Source organism: Mesoplodon densirostris, chromosome 9 (assembly GCF_025265405.1).
Source record: "Mesoplodon densirostris isolate mMesDen1 chromosome 9, mMesDen1 primary haplotype, whole genome shotgun sequence".
NCBI classification, from domain to species: domain Eukaryota; kingdom Metazoa; phylum Chordata; class Mammalia; order Artiodactyla; family Ziphiidae; genus Mesoplodon; species Mesoplodon densirostris.
In genome coordinates, this window is record NC_082669.1 from 8,094,309 (window position 1) to 8,116,006 (window position 21,698).

Below are 21,698 nucleotides of genomic sequence, written 5' to 3' on the forward strand. Positions count from 1 at the left end.
CATAAATTAACTCACCAGCCGAAGTTTCTTTCATCCGGAGATGGGATGAGCACAGCTTTGTGTTTCTGTGGCCAAGGGTGGGTCTTCTCAGGGTACCACTGCTGTTTTGCTTCCAGATGGAAACCGATTCACTAATTAGTATTCTTGGAATAAATTTTTTCAAACAATTCCAAACCCACCTTCTACGCTGCGTTCAAATCATATTTCTCCCTTTGTGTCCCAAATATATTGTTATTATTTCATTCATTAGAGGTTTACTTATTTATGCTCACACTGATTTTACTGGATATTTGCCATCCAATATCTGTTCTCTTTCTTCTGATAACAAACATTGACCGTTTTCCTCTAGAGAACCAAGCCCATCTCCATCATAAACCACCTGCTTCTCAGGCAGAGCTGTCAGATGGGGCAAGGGACCAGGTCTGGCCGGGGTCACCGTCCCTCGGCCACGGTTGCATCAGGGATGGTCGCGTGGTCCTGCTGAGGCTGTGAGTCAGGTCTATCACTTTTGCTTGAATCATTTGAGAATTGAAGGTTTTTTTTCTCTTTCTCATTGACTTGAGTCTCGTAAAAATTAAGGCTGGACCTACCAGGGGCATCACTGGTTGTAGACTCTACCTGAGATGGAGACAGCCCCGAAGAACGTCGAAGCAAAAAAAGATGACAAATTTAGTCCTGAAAATATTATGTGAGATCCTCACAGCCTCAGAGAAGACTGGTGTCTTCAGTGGTCAAAGCCAAGGCATATCTTTTTTTGCCCAAGTCTATTTGAATTGGAGTTTTCTATCCCTTGCAAACTCAAAAGCCCTGGCAAATATCATGGTTCATTGATGGAATTCAACGATATCATAATTCAAATAGTGGAGCCCAATATATCTGCAGACACCAAAATCCCACCGTAATGGTTAGACTGTCAATGGTGTTAGTCCTTTTGTCAGCATTCGCAAAAGTGCCCTCTCACTTAGAAACGAAGCCACTGCTTTTTCTACACAAAAATTCCTTTCATGCCATCCCAGCAAATCCGCCTCTGTGTGCTCAGAAGCAGAGCTGTTTCTGAATTGTGCAAAGAGTCACCATTGCTAGGGCTGCTACATTTTTTTTCTGGCAGCCCCAGCATTCAATCAAGTTTTCTGGGTCTCTTCCAGTTACAACACCATTTAGAAATACTCAGCAGCTCCCAGACTTGAAGAATGTATTGATCCCTTTAAAAGGAGAAATATTCTCACCGACCCCCAATGTTTACTTCAATTCTTTTTATTGTAATTTTACGTAAACGTATGCGAATATTAAACACTACAAACTCTTAGGCCTTTAGCTTTTAAGTACCTATAAAAGTAAATGTACAGATCAGATGAAAAATAAACTACGAAACCAGTAGAACTGCCATGAACCATATTAGTTTGAGGAGAGAGGGGAGGACCGCCGCTGAAGATCTGTGGGCAGTGTCGGCGGCTGTGTCCTCATTACGTAGGTTCTGAGCTCAGCATGGTGACTGGGTTCGTGCCTGGTGGGGTCTGGATCCTCCAGCATTTTCCTGTATTCAAATTACTTCAATGAGCATGGCTTCCTCTAAGGTCATTGGCCTCTACTTATCACAACGACAGCATTTATTTTTGAAGTCCCACTGCTGATTCATTTTTTTTGAATAACCATTTTTTAAATTGAAGTATAGTTAATTTACAATGTTGTGTTAGCTTCAGGTGTACAGCAAAGTGATTCAGTTTCATATATATATATATATATATATATATATATATATATATATATATATATATATATATAATATTGAGTATAGTTCCCTGTGCTATTCAGTAGGTCCTTGTGCTTATCTATTTTATATATAGTAAAATGTGTACGTTAATCCCAATCTCCTAATTTATCCCTTCTTCCCCCCTTTCCCCTCCGGTAACCATAAGTTTTTTTTTCCTATGTCTGTGAGTCTATTTCTGTTTTGATAATAAGTTCATTCACGCTATTTCTTATTGAGTCTGTGAATATTAAAATTGTACCAAGTGTGGTGTCAGCGTACTCATGATCGTAACTGAGTTGAGGGAATTGAATCATGTCACCGTCTTCCGTGAGGTGGTCACCTGGGGGTCTAGATCAGGATTATTACATTTCTCACCAACTTTATTGAGGAACAACTTACAAAGAGTAACTTGCATAGACTTTGTGTACTGTGCTACATTTTGACCAATGTGTATACCTGAGTCACCACACACCAATCAAGATGCACATGGTTACACCTCAGAAAGTGCCCTATTAACACCTTCAGTGAATTCCTTAGCTGACTACCAACTCCACCCCTCACTCCCCAGTCCCCAAAAACTTCTTTCATTTTGTTGGTTAAGGACTTCCTTTACCTGGAATCATGCAGCACCTTAGATCCTTCTGTGTTTGGCTTCTTTCAATGTGTCTGTGATTCCTATATATGTTTGGGGACCAGGAGGATGCTCATTCTCATTGCTGACTCATGTCCCTTTGTATAGCTCTGCCATAGCTTGTTTTTTCGCTTGCCTGCAAATGGACATTTAAGCTGTTGCTGGCTTTTAGAATAAAAGCTGACATGAGCATTTTTATACAAGCCTTTTTGTGGATACACGTTTCCATTTTTTTCCAAGTAGAATTGCTGTATCTGTGATGAGTGTGTACATAACTATATAAGTAATTACCAGCGGACTTCCCTTGCAGTCCAGTGGTTAAGACTCTGCACTTCCATTGCAGATGGCGCAGCTTCGATCCCTGGTCGGGGAACTAAGATCCTGCATGCCACACAGCGTGGCCAAAAAACAAAAGAATAAAAAAGAAAAAGAAATTACCAAATTACTTTCCCAAATAGTTGTAAATATTGTACATTTCTACCAGCAGTATGAGTGTTCCCACTGTCCCATATACTCATCAACAAGTTTGATCAAATTTTTAAAATTTTAGCCTCTCTAGTGGGTGAGGTGGAATCTCAGTGTGGTTTTCATTTGCATTTGCAATGTTTATTAACTATTCACTAAGTTGGATAATTTTTCATGTGCTTTTTTGGGTTTTGGTGTATCTTACGTTTTGAAGACTGTCTGAAATTGCCCTTTTTAAAATTGGTTGTCTATCTCTTATTGAATTTCTGGAGTTTATACATTTTCAATAGAATTCCTATAAGTATTATGAATGTTTTCTCCCATTTTCATTGTTTTAAAAAACTTTTAAAAGGTTGCATTTTCAATTTTTAACAATGAAATGAAAATAAAGTTTTAAAAGTTCATAGTCTCATTTTTTGAACTGTCTCCTGAAGAGCAGTAATTTTTAATTTTCATAAATAGCCTATCAAAATTGTGTTTTATTCATTAGTGCTCTTTTTTTGTGTGTGTATGTGCTTTGTAAGATATCTTTGCCTACTCCGAGGCTGAGCACAGTTTCTTCCCTGTTTTCTTATGGATACTTTATAGCTTTACCTTTTATGTTCAGGTCAAGATAATTTTGTGGTTTATCCAAGGTTAGAAGTCAAGATTTATTTCTTTACTTTTCACATAGATATCTAGTTTTTCCAGCATCACTGCTAAGACAACTTTTCTTTCAGAATTGTCAAAATTCTATTAACCACCATGTGTATTTTTTGGATTTCTTGTGTTGCGTGGATTTATACAAACATCAATATGGCAACAGCTATCCTGCCCTATTTAAATAACTTTATAGTAAGCCTTGAAATCAATTAATGTAAGTCTTTCCAACCTTTTAAAAATTTTACTAGTTTTAATAAGTCTTTTGGGTTTCCATGTGAGTAGCTGAACCAGTATGCCAATTTCTACAGAAATGCTTGCTGGGATGGCGTTGAGTCTATAGATTTGTTTGGGGAAAACTGACAACTTAGTAACATTGAGTCTTCTAATCCATGAACATAGTATATCTCTGTACATGTTTAGCTCTATTTTCTCTGTGGAATTTTTAATGTAAAAATCCTATGCATACTTTCTTAAATTTACTGGAAAGAATATTTTCTGTTTTTAGATGCTATTGTAAATGATACTTTAAAATTTTATTTTCCAATTGTTTATTGCTAGTATATAGTAATGCAATTGGTTTTTACATACTGACCAGGGTAAATTCACTTATTAATTCTAATAATTATTTTGTATATTCCTCAGAATTTTCTAAGCAAAAATTTATATGGGCTTCAAACAAAGACAGTTTTAATTATTTTTCAATCTCTATTATGTTTTATTTCTTTAATGCTCCACTGTATTCTTTAGGGACCACCAACAAAATGTGGAAAAAAAGATTCAGAGCCTTGTCTCCTATCCCACATGGAAAGCATTCAAATTACATGATTAAATATAATGTTGGCTGTAGGTTTATTTGTGTATTACCTTTATTAGATTAAAGAAATTTCTTCCTATTTTTTTATTTGCTGATTTTTTTTTGGTAAACAAGTGTTGAATTTTGTCTATTTTCTGCATCTGTTAACCTGATCGTATGATCTTCTCTTAATGTGTGAATTATACTGCTTGATTTTTGAATGTTGGACAAATATTGCATTTCTGGGAGAAACCCAACTAGGTCACAGTGCTGGATTCAATTTTCTAATATTTAATGATGACTTTTATGTTCATGTTCAACAGAAATATTGGTCTATATATTTTTTCCTTGTAAAAGCTCTATCACATTTTGTTGTTAGTTAATGCTGGCTTCACAGAAGAAATTGGGAAGCATTTTCTCAACCTCTCTTTTCTGAAAGAGTTTAAGATTCATATTATTTCTTCATTAAATGTTTGCTAGAACTCACCAGTGAAGCCATCTGTACTTGGGGGCTTCCTTGTTTTTGGAGGTGGTCATTGAGAGGACATGAGTGCTGGTTGACCCTTGAGCTGGACCCAGGCAACTGGAGGCTCCTCACCCCTCCCCATCCTTGGAAGGTGTGACCTACTTGCCTTCCCCAGGATAGAAGCTGCCTGAGGAGTAGAGAGAGTGTTGTTTAGACCACTCGGATGGTACATGTAACTGAACCCAGGTAAGGCCTATTGGGTTTAAAATCTTAAACTTTAAGATTCTGGCAGGCAGGTGCCGAGATCTACTCATCTTGAGGTGATCAAGACAAGCCTCAGGTAAGTTCCCTGCTTGTTAAACCTCCCACCTGCCCATCTGGAGAGTCTGCCTTTTTCTTCATTCTCTCCCTGCCCCCTGAGTAGGGGGACCAGTTTCAGATCTCACCTGGGAAGCTCCTGAGGTTGCAAACCCAACACTTGGGAGTAGAATTTCAATTATAAATTCAATTTTTAAAATAAATATATCACAATTCAGATATTCTAGTTTGTGCCACTTTGGTAAGATATTTTCAAGGAATTTGGTCATTTTATTTAAGTTGTCAGATTTTGGCATAATGTTGTTCATACTATGCCTTGTTATCCTATTACTACCTGAACAATTCAATCTGTAGTTGTCTTTCCAATCTCATCCTTACGGCTTGTGTTTTCTTTCTATTTTTCTTGAAATTTCATTAATCTTTTTTTTTTTTTAAATGCTGGGCTCCATTGATGTGTTCTGTAGTTTATTTTCTGTTTCATTGGGTATTTCATGTTCCATTTTTTTTCCTACTGTTTTTATGTTGGAAGCTTAGACAATTAATTTTGTATTATTCTATTAAAATATAACCATTTAAAGCTACTAATTTTACTTTAAGGAACACTATATTACATCCTATATATGTTGACATGTTGTTGTTTCACCATTATTTCAAAATATTTTCTAATTTTTTTTGAGATTATTTTTCCTTTGATCTATTTCTTGTTTAAAGTCTGCCACAAATTTGCCAAATATTTGGAAATTTTCTAGATATTTTATTATTACTGAAGTTGAATTTTAATATAAATTAAATAGCAGAGAAAAAATAATACTTAGGATTTCAGCCTTTTGAAATGTACTGGGACTTGTTTCATGTCCCAGTATGTGATCTGCCTTGGTCAATATTCCTAGAGCTATGGAAAACATTGTGTATTCTGAAGTTATTAGGTGTAGTGTTCTACAAATGTCACTTATGTCAAATTGGTTGATAATATTATGCATATCTTCTATATTCCTAGTGATTTTTTGTTTACATTTCCTATAATTTACTGAGAGAAAGGTATTAAGATCTTTATGGTGATGTGATGAATCAGGAGATTGGGATTGACATGTATACACTGATGTGTATAAAATGGATGACTAGTAAGAACCTGCTGTATAAAAAAAATAAAGTAAAATAAATAAATTAATTAAATTTGAAAAAAGGAAAAGATACACACACACACCTCTATATATGCTTGTTTCTATTTAGTTATTATGAACTTATATTTTCTGTCATTATGAACTTAACATTAAAGGAAAAATATACCTTAAAAAAAAGATCTTTATGACTGTGGATTTGCTTTTAATACCTTTAGTTCTGTCCATTTTTGCTTGCAATATGTTAAAATTATTATATATTTTCATACACAATTAGGCTTGCTAAATTAAGAAATGATCCTCTTCCTATCTGGCTATGCTCCTGTCTGAAATTCTTTTTTGTTTGATATTAACATAGTCACATCAACTTTTAAGCTCTTACCGTTTGTATAGTGTGTCTTTTCCTGTTCTTTCAATCTTTCTGCAGACCTTCATATTTAACATTCATCTCTTGGGACCAGCATAAATGTGAGCATCCCAAGGCATGAGCATCTGTGTCCCTTCTTTATGTCCTTTTAAATGAAAATCTCTGCCTTTTATGTAAAGAGTTTAGTGCATTTTCATTTATTGCAGTTATTCACACAATCAGGTTTATGTCTATCATCTATTTGTTTTCTATTTGTCCCTTATGTTTGTGACTCCTTTGTTCCTCCTTTATTGTCTTCTTGTGGGTTCATTCGGTGCTTTTCATTATTTCATTAAATCTCTTTTATTGGCTATTAGCTACATATTTTTGTGTTATTTTTGTCATGGTTGCTATAAGGGTTACAATGGGTATCCTTAACTTGCCAGTTCACCTTCATTAACGTTACAGTACTTTATGTGTAAGATAAGAACTTTACAACAATATAATTCCATTTATACCCTATCCTATTCTTCATGCTACCATTGTTAGACATTTTACTTCTCCATATGTTATAAACCCCAATATAATTAATTAATATATAAAGACATGTATATATATATTGCTTTGAAAAGTCACAAATTTTTTTTCAATGAGAAAAAAGGCAAAATAACATTTCTATTTGCTCACATGCTTATTCTTTCTAGTGCTCTTCATTTCTTTCTAAAGATAGAAGTTTCCATCTGGTATCCTTTTTTAGTTTCTTTCTAACTTGAAAAACTTCCTTTAGCTTGTCTTGTAGTACAGGTCTGCTGGCAATAAAATCTCTCAGCTTTCATTTATCTGAACATTTCATCTTCATTTTAGAAATTTCTTATCACTGGATATAGAATTCTAGGCTGATAGATTTTTATTTTCCCTGGAACTTTAAAGATGTTGTTTCATTATTTTGGGTCTTCCATTGCTTTGAATACAAAGTCTAGTACTTTTTGAACCTTGTTTTCATGTATCTAATATGGCATTTTTCTTCAGCTTCTTCCTTTTTTTAACTTTTTCATTTTATATTGGAGCATAGTTGATTAACAATGTTGTGTTAGTTTCAGGTGTACAACAAAGTGATTCAGTTATACATATACATGTATCTATTATTTTTCAAATTGTTTTCCCAATTAGGTTATTACAGAATATTGAGCAGTGTTCCCTGTGCTGTACAGTAGGTCCTTGTTAGTTATCCATTTTAAACGTAGCAGTGTGTGCATGTCAATCCCAAATTCCCTAACTATCCCTCACCCCCACCCTTCCCCCCTAGTAACCACAAGTTCATTCTCTAGGTCTGTGAGTCTGTTTCTGTTTTGTAAATAAGTTCATTTGTATCATTTTTTTTTAGATTCTGCATATAAGCAATATTATACAATATTTCTCTTTCTCTGCCTGACTTACTTCACTCAGTATGACAATCTCTAAGTCCATCCATGTTGCTGCAAATAGCATTATTTCATTCTTTTTAATGGCTAAGAGAAGAGCTAACGTCTATCTTTCTGAAACTGTTCCAAAAAATTGCAGAGGGAGGAAAACTCCCACACTCATTCTATGAGGCCACCATCACTCTGATACCAAAACCAGACAGAGACACCACAAAAAAGGAAAATTACAGGCCAATATCACTGATGAACATAGAGAGAAACACTCTCAACCAGATACTAGCAATCCAAGTCCAATAATACATTAAAAGGATTATACACCATGATCCAGTGGGCTTTATCCCAGGGATGCAAGGATTTTTCAATATCCACAAATCAATCAATGTGATACACCACATCAACAAATTGAAGAATAAAAACCATATGATCATCTCAGTAGATGAAGAAAAAGCTTTTGACAAAATTCAAAACCCATTTATGGTAAAAACTCTCCAGAAAGTGGGCAGAGAGGGAACATATCTCAATATAGTAAAGGCCATATATGAGAAACCTACAGCTAACATCATACTCAATGGTGAAAAGCTGAAAGCGTTTCCTCTAAGACCAGGAACAAGACAAGGATGTCCACTCTCACCACTTTTATTCAACATAGTTTTGGAAGTCTTTAGCCTCTCTAAAGATTTTCTATATGTGGCTTTAAGCCATTTAACTATGCTGTTCCTTGGTGTCATTTCATTTATACTTATCCTGTTTAAAGATTGCAGAGCTTTCTGTATCTCTGGATTGCTGTTTTTGATCAAGTTTGAAAAACAAATTTGGCCAACATTAAAAAACAAGTTACTTTCCTTTCTTTTCTCCTGCTGGGTAAGGATGCCCCAGCCCTTGATTGCTAGGACAGCCTAGAGCTTCTGGAGTCTCATTGTTTTTAGATTTCTTTGCGTATACAACTCCCCAATGCTTCATTAAAACACTTTCCTATGACTTTTTATTGGTATAATAGGAGTGATCTTTTCACATCCTTCTAAACATTAACTGAAGTGAAATTTGCTCATATGATTTAAAAAATTAGTTGATGAGTGAAACTTAACTGAAAGTCAGTGAAACAAATACAAAAACCTCAAAGGCTATGTGCAAAAGTTTCAGGATCCTCAGGTCTCACTTTAGAAAAAAAATTATTTTAGAAAATCACAGCTCTCTGGGAGGCTAAGTTCATAAGGAACTTTTCCTTGTCCTGCAAGCTTTATATAGAATATTGGAACAGTCAGTGGTGAGCCCTCTTATTTAACCCAGAAAACCGAGAGCAAGATCCTCAGAGCCAGGGCAAGAGTCTGAGCTAAAAAATAAGGCTTCTTAGCCTGGATTCTTTCCACTTGGGATTGTAGATAAATGTATAAAATACCTTATGAGACATGCTTGTATCAAAAATATTGTATGCTGTTTATCAGAAACTCAAATTTAACTGAGAATCCTCCATTTTTATTTGCTGAAGCGGACAACCCTATTTCCATTCATTGCATAATGCTGACTTTTTGTGTTAAGAGTTTCTATAAGAAGACATGATAATGACAGCTTCTCCTTTTTTTCCAAGTCTAAAGGTAAAAATAAATGCCTATTTTAACGTTCTACTCCTCTCTGTGACCAGAGCTTTATAGGTAGAGATTTTTGACATTTAGTGAAGTCACTTTATGATCCTGACTTCTGGGGAAAGGATCCAAGCAAATGTTTTGTGGAACTAAAGTTTCTTTCATTATACTGTAACCTCCATGCGGGCAAGGGCACACTCTTCTTACTGATATTAGAATGGCATTTAATAAAAAATACTACATGCTCATTTAAGGACATCTGGGGAATTATAGCAATGTCTAAGAAAGTAATATACAATAATGTGACCGCTCAAGAAAAGCTTCTTCACGCTTTAACCCATTCCTTTCACTCTTTATAGACAGAGGAAGGGTGTGTATGTGTCATATTTTTAGAATTGCTATGTCTCATATTCTAGCAGTCAGACTGTGACCATAGCTCTATGCGAGTTTACAGAAACAGTTTTCTGTTAGCCTGCAAGATAACTTTTACCTGCTGACTTCATACCTGTTTACACACACGTGCAATTCTGAAGGCCTAAGATGACTCTGCCTTTTGTGTCTTAGTAACTGTGTTTTTAATTTTCATTTGTTTTTAAATTTGGAGGTGGTTAGTTTTTGTGTATTTTTTATATTTATTTTTTATTGAAGTAGAGTTGATTTACAATGTTGTTTTACAATGTTGATTTACAATGTTTCAGGGGTACAGCAAAGTAATTCAATTATATATATATATATCTATAATTTCAAATTATAGATATATATATAAAATTTCAAATTCTTTTCCCATATAGGTTATTACAAAATATTGAATATAGTCCCCTGTGCTCTACAGTAGGTCCTTGCTGGTTATCCATTTTATATACAGTAGTGTGTATCTGCTAATCCCAACCTCCTAATTTATCCCTCCCTAGGCCTTTTGGTAACCATAAGCTCGTTTTCTATGTTTCTGTTCTATGAGTCTGTTTCTGTTTTGTAAATAAGCTCATTTGTATCTTTTTTTGATTCCACATATATGTGATATCATATGATATTTGTCTTTCTCTGTTACTCTAGACCTCTTGCTTGCTTCTCCAAATGATACAGACAACCTCAGACCTCCCGGTTAGCATCTCTCGGATTTCCCCTTGCAGATACCCACCGGTTCCAGTCACAGCAGCTAATTGCTTGCTTTTTTGCAGTTTTGAGTCCGGCCAGCAGTTGGCTTTCCCATCCCCCTGAACTTGCTCTCGGTTGGAAGAGCTGTGTCCAGCCTGTGCTAAAGAGGGCAAGAGTCACCTCGAGTGGAAGCCATCCATCGCTGAAGAAACCATACAACTGACCCAAAGGGGGAAGATGTTGGAATTCTTAGAGGTAGGACAAGGCCATCTCAATAGTTCAGAAACAGCCTTTGATGTCCCTTTATTGGAGGATGAATGTTGTCCACAAAAATTTTACTGCAGTGACAAATAGGAACTTGGGGGGCCATATGGTAGTCTGCATAGTTAGTATCTGTGGCTTTATCCCTGGCCCGTGCATGGAGCATTTCGATTGTAATAGGGTGCTTAAAATTAATAAATATCTTTATTTGACAGGTGGCCCTGGATATTCTTTGCTTTGGAAAATCCCATCCTGAAAATAACTAGTCTCTCCACAGATCATAAACATTGGGGAACCATGGCACAGAAGTGAAAGGAAGCCCCTGCTTTCAAAAATTGATGCTTCTACGGGCTGGAAATAGAGCTTAAATTTCAGGAGTCTTGATTACCAGGGAGTCCTGTTTGATATTCCCCCAATTTTTTCTTCAAATAAATTTTCAAGGAAGCTTCCAAGTCTTACAAATCCACCTGCTTCAGGGAACTGAGCAAAGTCATTTCCATACTTGGTCCCAAATTCACTGAATAAATATTTCTCCACCTGCCAAGTGTCTGGAACTGAGCCAGCCTCCTCTCCTACTACAAATCTCTCCCAGCCTTCTAAAGTGACTCTTCCCTGCACACCCAGCTCTTTCAGAGAAGGGGGCTCACAGCAGAGCTTTTGGGGCTGTGGGTGACACAGGGATTTCAGCTTTGCCTTTTCCTTCCTAGAACAAAAAGATCCCATGGAAGGCAGCGAGGTCAGGCCAGGAATGGTCATACAGGCCTGTATGCTCCCTGCTCAAGTGCTTGGGGTTTGGCTGCAGATTTTCCCCAAGTCCAGCTTCCTCGAATCGGTCTGCACTTATGTAGGTTATGGATGTGAGCAGGGTTACCTTCTTTCCTGGGTACCCAGGCTTCCATGCACCCTGGAGACTCTGGGTCTCCCTCAGAAGTGTGGTCAACATACTGGGAAAAGAGGTTCTGCTGGTATTTTGTGGCTTATAAGAGACCTTTTTTCCAGACAGTGTAGTTGAGAAGAAGCATCAGTTAGTGGTGCAAGCCTGTCGGCCAGACTGAGTCCTCCTGCTTCCTTTTCCTCCTCTTTTCATCTTTTTCTTTAGATCCCCTCCTGGACTCCTCCATCAGCTCAGGCCTCCCTTTCATTGAAAAGCACATTTCATGTGACTGCCTGCATTTAAATCACTTTCAGGGTGGCAATGATGGGACTGAAATAGTCTCTGAAACCTAATGAACATGAATTTCCATGGGCTTCCATCACTTATTATCTATAGATTGAAGGACAAGTTTGATGCTTTTCAGTTTACAAAACTGAGCCAGTGATGTTCCCTCAAACAGGTGGTGTACGGTTTTGTGATTTAAGGCACATCTTTTCCCGACACGAAGAAGTCATTCACGAAGGGCTTAAGTTCCTCCTTCTCTTCCATTCTGCCCAGTGAATCTGTCTTAAGCAGTTGGGAGTTTTGTTTGTGGAACGTCTGATTAATTCACTGCCAGCTTTTATCTGGTGACTGTCTGCCCTACATGTCCACCCTGGGCTCCCTCCTCCCCACTCAGCCTGGAGCTGGTGTGACCCCTGGACCCCCAGGCTCTGGTCTGTCTCTCCTGCCCTGCATTCTGCATAGGCTGTTCTTTCGTCACTGGGAACTTTTCTAGTCGACTTGGACCTGAGACTCATCATTTTCAAGCACTCAATCAAATGCCATCTTTTCCAGAAAACCTCCTTCCAGTCCCCCAATGGGACATAGCTAACGTCTCTGTATAATCATGACACATTTCTACACCCATCTCACGCACCCATAAAGGTCTCCTCACTTATCATGTGGCTTGCCAAATAAAAGTTTCTTTGAGGAACTTGTCTCTTTCCCCATTACATAGTAAACCCTGTGAGATCAGAATCCTGGTCTGTTTCATCTTTATTTCTTTTAAAGAAGATTGCCATGTATTCAGAAGACTCACTGCAAATGGTTTTTAGCAAATTGATTCATTTATTAAAATATAAAGTCCTTGCCCACACAGTCTCCCAAGATCCTTTGCCATTTTATGTCCTTAAAAGTCCATCTTTATTGATAAAACTTCTTCTCTAGCCTCAAGCTAGCCATTTAAAAATAAATTATGGGATCTTCAAAGCAGTAGTTATTTAAAATGATAAAGCTATTTTATTTATTACATGGAAAGCCTTGCATTCGAAGAAAGTAGATTAGTAAAGGCAGAGAATTATTATACACATATAAGCATATATGCCTGGAAGAATATAAACTAATACATGAATGGTGGTTCTTTCTAGAAAACGGAATTCTATGTTACTTTTTTTTTCCATTTCTGTTTACCTGCATTTCCTATTCTCTTACAATGACTATATTACTTTAATTTATTGAAAAAAATGAAAACAATGAAATGCCACAGCTAAAGTAAAAAAAAGAAATAGGAATGCCATAATTTGGGGAAATTATCTGTTTTTCAAGGTGTAAGGAGTTGCTGCCATGTGGTGCTCAGTGAGCCTCAGATACAGAAGTGGCTGGACTTCCCTAACAGAATCCCTGCCAGACTTTTCTCAGTTGAAAGCAAGCTCCGAAAGGAAGGGTAAAGTCTGCCTACATGCTGCAGCAATATATAAAGAAAAACACCAATACCAATCATAGCATATTTAACATTGTAAGCAAGGAAAACTCTGACCTTTGAAAATCTAGAGAAGTTGTCAATTTATGAGCCAATATGTTTTCAATATAGAAAAAAGTTGGCGGAAGACATAGAGTAGGGTTACATTTTCCAAGCAGAAAATGTCCAGGTAACTGCCGACACGTTGCTCACCTGAAAGTCACTTTCAGGAATTCTCTTTCATTCTACCGCTGTCTCTGACTTTCCCTTTCTCCTTCTATGGGGAATTGGCGGATGGAACTACCTTTGACATTTGTGCTCCACAGGTCAGACACCAGAGATGCTTTCACACAGTTTTTCTCCCCTGTTATTTAGAGTCGTGGGAAATCACGATTTAGCAGCCACATATAAATACTTGGTTTTAATTAAAAACTGTATTCAGGACTCTCTTATTTCTTACTTCTCCGAATGTAAGTAGGCGCTTTGGAATCCTCACCAGAAGGACTGTTTGGGGAGGCCAGTGCTCCCATTCATTGATTTCACTAGAAGAGGGTGAGTGTACAAACATCTTCCAGCCTTGAAATGTGTAAAATGCCTCACTGTTTGCTACACCCTTTTAAGTTCTGAATTAGAAGATAAATGCTCATGTTTCTCCTGTCATCCTTTTTATTCCTATAATTCTTCTTCTTCAGCCTGATGATGGGGAACATTCCTGTAGGAGTGCCACTCTGTTCTAACTCCTGGCTCACAGATGAGGAAATTAGAGCAGGAGGTGGCAGTGTGGTACCCCATCACTCGGCTCTTTATCCATCAGGGAGATGCCAGTGGAGGCTTTTCACCTCACCTGACCTTTCATCCCCACACCCCAGCAACCCTGGCAGTAGGTCTCCCCCCGAATTTCCCCAAATCACCTAAATTTCCAAATGACCTATTACTCTTGAAGAGTCACATTATTTTTTTAAAAAATATTATTTCATTTTATGGTGGCAAAAACACTTAACATAAGATATATGATGAATGACACTGACTGACTTTCGAATGTTGAACCAGCTTGCATTCTAGGGATAAAACACACTTGGTCATGATATATGACAATTTTTACATATTGTGGGATTTTATTTGTGAGGGTTTATTAAAGATGTATGCATTCACGGCTTCCCTGGTGGCACAGTGGTTGAGAGTCCGCCTGCCGATGCAGGGGACACGGGTTCGTGCCCCGGTCCGAGAAGATTCCACATGCCACGGAGCGGCTAGGCCCGTGAGCCATGGCCACTGAGCCTGCGTGTCCGGAGCCTGTGCTCCACAACAGGAGAGGCCACAACAGTGAGAGGCCCGCATACAGCAAAAAAAAAAAAAAAAAAAAAGATGTATGCATTCATGTTCGTAAGTGATATTATTCTGTGGTTTTCTTTATTTGTACCATGTTTGCCTGGTTTTGGTATCAGAGTAAGGCTTACATCACAAAATATATTCTCCTTTTTGTATTCCGGATGAGTTTGCATAGTTTCCGTGTTATTTCTTTCTTAAGTGTTAAAAGTTGAACAGTGAAGACATCATCTCCTGACATTTTCTGTGCTGGAAGATTATGAACTGTCAATTTAATTTCTGTAATAGAGATAGGACAATTCGGATTATCATTTTTTAAGCACAATACCCTCTAGTCCCATCCATGTTGTTGCAAATAGCGAGATTTTATTTTTTAAATTAAAATCTAATATAATATTTCATCACCTATATATATATATATATATATATATATACATATATATGTATATATATATGTATATATATATATATATCACAATTTCTTTATCCATTCATCTATCCTTCTAAGTGGATACCTCTTTGCTTCCATGTCTTGACTATTGTAAATAGTGCTGCAATGAACATAGGGGTGCATATATATTTTTGATTGAGTGTTTTTGTTTTCTTCGGAAAAATACCCAGAAATAGAATTGCTGGATCATATGGTTGTTCTATTTTTAATTTTTTGAGGAATCTCCATACTGTTTTCCACAGCGGCTGAAGCAATCTACATTTCCATCAGCAGTGAATGAATGTCCTTTTTCTCCACATCCTTGCCAACACTTGTTATTTCTTGTCTTTTCGATGATAGTCATTTTGACCGGTGAGGTGACATCTCCTTGTGGTTTTGATTTGCATTTCCCTGACGATTAGTGATGCTGAGCATCTTTTCATATGTCTGTTGGCCACCTGCATGTCTTCTTTGGAAAAATGTCTATTGAGGTCCTCTGCCCACTTTTTAAATCAACATTGTTTGTCCTCATTTTGCCAATCTCTCTGTGTTGTTTCTTCATATTAGGTATTTCAGTTACATGTCCTGGTCTTGAAGGGGTGGCCTTATGTAGAAGGTGTCCTATTGGGTCCAGTGACACAGTCCCCCTGTCTCCAGAGCTGCGTGCCCCAGGGTTATCCCCCGGGTGGGCTCCTGTCGTGGTTGGGCTGTGACTGCTGCGGGCAGCCTGGGGGGGCGAGTCTGGCCCCCCTGGTGGGAGGCACTGTAGTGGGGCATCTGCTCCAGTGGGGGGAGGGCAGTTGCTGCTTTGGAGGGGCAGGCTGGGGTGGGTGGGTTGGGCAGGGCAAGTCCTCAGGGGAACAACAAGGCAGGGTGCACAGGGTGAGCTAGTTTGATGGAGAGCAACAGAAATGATACCCAACAGAGACAGGCCAGCAAGGTGGAAGGAGAGTGAAAAAACAGCGGATCTGCCAGTGCTGGCTTCCATCCCTAAGAAAGTTCCAAAGTTTCCAAGAGATCCCTGTCCCCCTGGCACACTCCTTAAAATGAGTCAGTGTATCTCCTCTTCCTAAGACCCAGGTGCTTTTCAAGCTGCTGCTTCTGCTCTGGAACTCGGAAGGAGGGGGTTCATATGGAAGCCCTTCAAGAGCGAGGTCGGCTTCCTGCAGCCCTTAGGCTCGCCTGGATGTAAGCCTGGCTGGTTTCCAAAGTCAGACTTATGGCGGGGCTCATTCTCCTGGTGTAGGTGCCCCAGCTAGGGAGCCCGAATTGGGGCTTGAACCCCTGTTCCTCAGGGGTGCATCTGTGGTGGTGATATGCCCCCCACTTGTGAGTCACTGCCCTGAGGGTGCTGGTTCTGACTGGACCTCTTCCCCATCCCCATGTGGCCTTTTCTTTGTATCCTTAGCTGTAGAAAACCTGTCCTGCCGGTCTTCAGGTCATTCTCAGAGATAGTTACTGTATATGTAGTCATAGTTTGGCTGTGTCCCTGGGAGAGGGTGAGCTCAGGGTCTTCCTGCTCTGCAGTCTTGATCAGACCCTACTTGGAGATTCTTCTGTTCAGTTTTATATTCATGCTCTCATGTCTCAATTTTTATGAACACTTTACTCTTTGCTGAATGTAAGACATACAACAGAAATGTATGCCATACATATGTCAAATACATGCATATATTGGCTGTGCATACAGTTCTTATTTATTAACAATTAGCTATGATTATATGATTAATTATATATATCATGTATACAAGATAGATGTCATATATTTATCACATATATCTCTTAATTATATATAATTACTTACTTCATTTATGGGGTAGTTCTTTTCTTCCTCTGAGCATGTTAACTTCTGTTGTGTTCTACTTTTCTCCTCTCTGCATGGTCTTTATTGCCTCCAAGTTGGTTTTTTGTCTGTTCCTATTATTTCAGGAAGTCTCTCTTTTCCCTGATAGGAGCTTTCTTCAGATACGTGATAATACATGGCTGCTGTATCATAATTAAGGGCTGAGGGCTGAAAAGCTGATCAGAGGCTCTGAAATGGATGAGGCTTGTTACTTTTGACCCCATCTGCAGGGGAGCTGTTGTGGGGTAACCACTAACATCTCATCTCTAGGTCCTTCCTGTTGGGTCCACTGAATTAGCCAGAGAAGAGCCTTTCCACCGTGGGGTGAGAACCATCCTTCCATCATCACTGGGGAGCTTGGTGTGGGGAGTGTGGGGTGGATGCTGTGTCCCCAGCAGGACCCTGCCCTGCCTCTGAACTCTCCTTTAATGGTGAGTACGTAGCTGTACTCTCAGGTGAGCTTTGAATCCCCTATGGCACTTCCAGGCTTCTGGCCGTTGCCTAGCCGTGTAGAGTGGAAGTCCTCTTAGGGCAGCATTTCTTCCCTTCTTGCTGTCACTCAATACTCTTTTTGAAAAAAATGTTCAGAGGTTACTTTTTATTCTAAATAAAACTACTTTTATAAATTTTAAGGATACTCTCGAAGATGTAGATCTTTCCCTGGGTTCATTAAGAAAGGGAAGGGAGATCTGGGTGGATCAATGATGACGGGCAGGAAACACAGATGGCCTCTGAACGCACGCAGGCCTTGTGCTTCCACTTCCGAGTGCAATGAACAGATTCACAAACACAGCAAAGCTGCACACAAGGCCGTAGACTCACAGGAACAGATTTAAAAAAAAATTTATTTTGTTTCAAGTATAGTTGATGTACAATGTTGTGTTAATTTCTGCTGTACAGCAAAGTGACTTAGTAATACACATATATACATTCTTTTTCATATTCTTTCCCATTATGGTTAATCACAGGGTATTGAACATAGTTCCCTGTGCTACACAGTAAGACCTTGTTGTTTATCCATCCTATATATAATAGTTTGCACCTGTTAATCCCAAACTCCTAATCCTTCCCTCTCCTAACCCTCCTCTCCCTTGGCAACTGCAAGTCTGTTCTCTATGTCTGCAAGTGTGTTTATGTTCCATAGCATTTTGGATTCCACATATAAGTGATAGCATATGGTATTTGTCTTTCTCTGTCTAACTTACTTCGCTTAGTATGATAACCTGTAGTTCCATCCATGTTGCTGAAAATGGCATTATTCCATTCTTTTTTATGGCTGAGTAATATTCCATTTTATATACGTACTACATCTTCTTTACCCATTCCTCTGTTGATGGACATTTAGTTTGCTTCCATGTCTTGGCTAATGTAAATAGAGCTTCTATGAACATTGAGGTGCATGTATCTTTTTGGATTATAGTTTTGTCTGGATATATGCCCAGGAGTGGGATTGCTGGATCATATGGAAACTCTATTTTTAGTTTTTTGAGGAACCTCTGTACTGTTCTCCATAGTGACTGCACCAAGTTACATTCCCACCAACAATGCAGGAGGCTTCCTCACAGGAAGGGATTTTTTTTTTTTTACATCTTTATTAGAGTATAATTGCTTTACAGTGGTGTGTTATGGAAGTCATTTGGTTCCTAGAGTTGTTTGTCGAAGCTACTTTCCCTATATATTCTCCCATTTGTTAATTCATTTGTACATTATGTGAATATTTCTGTGCTTTGCTTAGTGTATCCACCTTTAGGTCCATAAATGGAATGTTGTTTTGAATGTTAAATTGATGAAAAATACTGAAGTTCTACATGACATTGCAGGGAGAAAAAAGGCTTAAAATGTGAAAAGAAAGAATTTGTATGTTACAGAACACTAGCCAGTAACCAGTGACTCACTGTGTTTCTATAAATGCCGAAATACTTTAAAATCTGAAATAAAATATTCATCTATATTCAGTATTAGTAACCATTATAAATCCTCTGTAACTCTCCTTAATTGTATGTTGGCACCAATGTTGACCAGAATCTCATAAAACACATGAGCTCACAAGTTTCATACATATTACATTATCTAATAGATTTTTGGCAAATACTTTAAAAATGCAGGTTAACTTGATTTTTGCTTCATGTTTTATAAGTAAGCTAATGAAGTGGACGTATGATATGAAAATGCTAAAAGCACTCCAAGAAATATATTTATCCTAGTTTTTCCTGAGAAATACTGAAATACGTACTTAGAAGTAAAAGACTATCTGGTCTCAAAAAAAAAATCCCTTTAAAAAAGAGCTCTGAATTGCATCTGCCAATTTCTGAAGCATGCAAGCATGTGACTGCCAAACAGAAATGTACTTTCTCCCCCGGGGCATCCCAGGCACTGGGTCCTGTACCTCCACCTGCACCCTGTTGTTGCCAAAGCACAGTTGCTGCAGATAGCCATCAGTGTTGGTCTGACCTGATGACTCCAGGCAAATGGGGATCAAGGCAGACAGGCAACCTCCCTGGGGTCTTTCTGAATGCTGTCCATTGCTGGGGATCGTGCGGTGCCATCATCCGATGCTGTGCGCTGAAGCTTGTTACAGTTGTTCTCTTGCATTCTATTATATTGGTGGGTTGGGCTCCATGTAGGTATGTGTTGTTCACAAAGAATAACTGTTTCTTCCATGTGTAAGGGTACTTCATCCTTTGCACATTTCCAACACGTACTGTGCCTGTTTGCTGCAATGCTGCCTGTGGTGCTTGGAACTCCACAGTTCATGGTCTGGGCTGTGGTACTCTGGGCTGTACTAGGTCCTCCTCTCATCCCCAGGAGTGATGAGCAAGTTGGGGGACACAGCTGAAGAAGGGCTTGAGCAAGCTGGTCTTGCTGCCCAGCATAGGGAGTCCACAAGCCTGTCAGGCTGTCTGGCCCAGGTGGACACATCATACCACTGCTCCACACTGTGACTAGTCCTTTGCAGTGAAGGTCCCTGATGCTGTGATATGCTAGTCATACTTGAGCCTTTGGGGACCATGACCCCACCTGGTCTTGGGATGGGAGGCTACTGGGGTCGGTGCATCTGTCAGCTCAGCAGGCACCCCACTCTTGTTTGGTATTGAGGGGTTCTCCATTGGGACTGGAGGTCTGCCACGAGTGACAGACACAGTCCCATGTATAGCTGTTGGGAGGCAGGTCTCTGCAGAGGATGGAGGGATGGCCCACCTCGCTCCTCTGTATTTAACCCCATCCCAACAGCAGCTCTGGATACAGAGACTGGAGTCATCAGTCATGTGTGCACTCAGGATTTTGCCCTGTCAATCATTCGGCTTCCAGCTGCTTCCCTGCTCGGGATTCGCTTTGTTCAGGTCTTCTAGGTCAGCTCCCACCCCATCCATCTGTTTTGAAGCCTTGGAAATTTCCTCTTCTTATCTCCTTCCCTGTTCTCACCGTTTCTGTGGGTTTATGCCTCTTTTCAAACGAACATTTATTTTTAAAGTGTATCTGGAAGGAGCAAATTTGGACGTCTGTGTTTAATCTTCCATTTAAATCCAGAAGCTGAATGCACTCTGCCTGAATTCCTCCCCAACTCCATGATTTTCAAAGTGTATTTTGAAAATGAAGACAGTGGGAGGTGACCTATCTTATTCTTTATTACAACATACATTGTGCAGCCTGCCTGTTGTATCTAGTGATAGACCATATGAAAGACCCCCAAAAGAAATAAAACACACAAAAACATCCCAACAAAACATATACATGTATAACAATGAAGAAATCCTAGAGGATCAATGAAACAGAAGTTCTTCAGAATAGGTTTTAGTAGACGTAAGACCTTAATATATGAAAAAACAATAATTATAAATCAACGAAGGAGAGAATAAAAAGGTGGAAATAAAATGTTAATAAATGAAATAGTTATATATATTAAAAATCATTTTATTAAGACTTTATGTTTTCGAGCAGTTTTAGGTTTATAGCAAGCTTGAGGGGAAGGGACAGAGAGTTCCCGTGTAGCCTTGGCCATGTGCACAGACACAACCTCCCTCGCCGTCAACATTCCCCACCAGAGGGGACATGTGTTGAAAGGGATAAGCCTACACTGACATGTCATTATCACCCAGAGTCCCTAGTTTACATGACTGCTAACTCTAGATGTTGTAGATTCTATTGGTTTGAACAAATGAACAATCACATGAATATATCATTATGGTACCAAGCAGTATTTTTTTTTTTTTTTTTTTTTTTTGCGGTACGTGGGCCTCTCACTGTTGCGGCCTCTCCCTTTGCGGAGCACAGGCTCCGGACGCGCAGGCTCAGTGGCCATGGCTCATGGGCCCAGCCGCTCCGTGGCATGTGGGATCTTCCCGGACCGGGGCACGAACCCGTGTCCCATGCATCAGCAGGCGGACTCTCAACCACTGCGCCACCAGGGAAGCCCTCAAGCAGTGTTTTCACTGCCCGAAAATTCCTCTGTGCTCCACCCATTCATCCTTCCCTCCCCCTAACCCTAGGCAATCACTGATTTTTTACTGTTTCCATAGTTTTGCCTTTCCAGAATGTGATAGAGTTGGAATCATACAGTGTGTAGCCTTCCCAGATTGAATTCTTTCACTTAGTAATATGCATTTAGGGTTCCTTCATGG